Below are 1,872 nucleotides of genomic sequence, written 5' to 3'. Positions count from 1 at the left end.
AAAATACAATGAGCCTAAAATCTGTTCTGAAAGATGTTTGAGAAGCTTTCGTTAGGATCAAATAAGTTTAGATGTGTCAACATAGTTCAGCACCCTCAGTAGTATGTAGAATAATGGCCCCAAAGATGTCCATATTCTAATCCATGGAACCTGTGCATATGTCACTTTATAGGTTCAAGACCTTGAGATAGAAAGTTTATCCTAGATTAGTGGTCAGCAAATTGCAGCTCTTGAGCCACATGCGGCTTTTTGGCCCCTTGAGTGTGGCTCTTCCACAAAATACCACGTGTGGGCACACATTCAGTGCGACTGAAACTTCGTGGCCCATGCGCAGAAGTTGGTTTTCAGCTCTCAAAAGAAATTTCAATCGTTGTAATGTTGATATTTGGCTCTGTTGACTAATGAGTTTGCCGACCACTGGCCTAGATCATCTGGATGGACCCAATCTAGTCACATGAGCTCTTAGAATCAGGGAGATTTTCTTGACTGTGGTCAGAGAAAGAGATGTGACAGAAGCCAGGAAAACACTATGTTGCTGACTTTGAAGATGAAGGAAGGGGGCCACAAGCCAAGGAATACTAGTGAATGCCTCTAAAAACGAAAAAAGAAAACAAATTCTTTTTTTTTCTTGGATAGGAAGTTGATTTATTGGTAGGTGTAAGGTGAGGGCAGCACCGAGACCCTTCGGCGTGCAGGACTCGCCATTTCTCCAGGGGACCATGATTAGGGATGTATTTGACCCCATAGCCATCTGGGATGAGGCACTTCTCGGCCACCATATCTTCAAACTCATCCACATTAAACTTAGTAAAGCCCCACTTCTTGGAGATGTGGATCTTCTGGCGGCCCGGGAACTTGAACTTGGCTCTGCGTAGGGTAGGGGTGTCGAACTCAATCAGAGAAGGGGCCAAAATCTAAAATCCAGCCTAAATCGAGGGCCGAATAGTTTACTGAACAGTCATAAACTGTCATTGTGATGGAAACGCAGCGGAGTGCGGTGATGACAGCGCGGTGCGGGCCACATTGCAAGGCCTGGTGGGAGGGATTTGGCCCGCGGGCCTTGTGTTTGACACATGTGGCGTAGGGCCTCAATTACATGCTCCTTGTTCTGCAGCTTGGTGCGGATGGACATGATGACCTGGCCGATGTGGACTCTGGCCACTGTGCCCTGGGGCTTCCCAAAGGCACCCCGCATCCCCGTCTGGAGCCTGCCGGCCCCAGCACAGGACAGCATCTTGTTGATGCGGATGACGTGGAAGGGGTGCAGCCGCACTCGGATGTGAAAGCCATCTCTGCCGCAGCTTTTCACCATGTACTTGTTGGCACAGATGCGGGCAGCCTCCAGGGATTCGGAGGAGAGCTGCTCGTATTCGTCGGACACCCTGTGGCCACACAGTGGGAACTCATCCACTTTCACCTTCTTCCGCCCCAGGTCAAAGATGCGGATCTTGGCATCCGGGACACCTCGGCAGAAGCGGGACTTCGGGTACGGCTTGTTCTTACAATACCGGTAACACCGGGCGGGCCGGCGACCCATGGCGACACCAGGACCTTCAGGGGCACGCTGAGGGGAAAGAGCAAAGGCCAACTCTTACTAAAATGGAATGGGCAGTTGGGACACCGCTAAACTGCTCTGCCTAAAAAAAGCCAGCATTAATCTTTTTTTTTTTTTTTTAAACAAATTCTTATTTAGCCCAATGAGATCAGGTCAAACTTCTATCATACCAAACTGTAAAATAACAAATTGGTGTGGCATTAAGCTACTAAATTTATGGTAGTTTGCTCTAGCACCAATATAAAACTAGTACCCTCTCCCCCGAGATTCATAATGCACTTTGGCATATTAGGATCTCTTGGGAGACTTTCAGTAAA

At 48.3% G+C, this 1,872-nt stretch overlaps 1 pseudogene; it reads right to left on the bottom strand.

Annotated features, from left to right (window-relative positions):
* Positions 1–1,085: 1,085 nt before the first annotated feature.
* On the bottom strand, positions 1,086–1,595 carry LOC118723703 (annotated as a pseudogene).
* Positions 1,596–1,872: the final 277 nt, after the last annotated feature.

The sequence above is a fragment of the Pipistrellus kuhlii genome, unplaced genomic scaffold (assembly GCF_014108245.1).
Source record: "Pipistrellus kuhlii isolate mPipKuh1 unplaced genomic scaffold, mPipKuh1.p scaffold_m20_p_1, whole genome shotgun sequence".
In the NCBI taxonomy this organism is placed as follows: Eukaryota; Metazoa; Chordata; class Mammalia; order Chiroptera; family Vespertilionidae; genus Pipistrellus; species Pipistrellus kuhlii.
The sequence above is the reverse complement of the archived record's forward strand: the minus strand, read 5'-3'. Positions and strand labels throughout refer to the sequence as shown.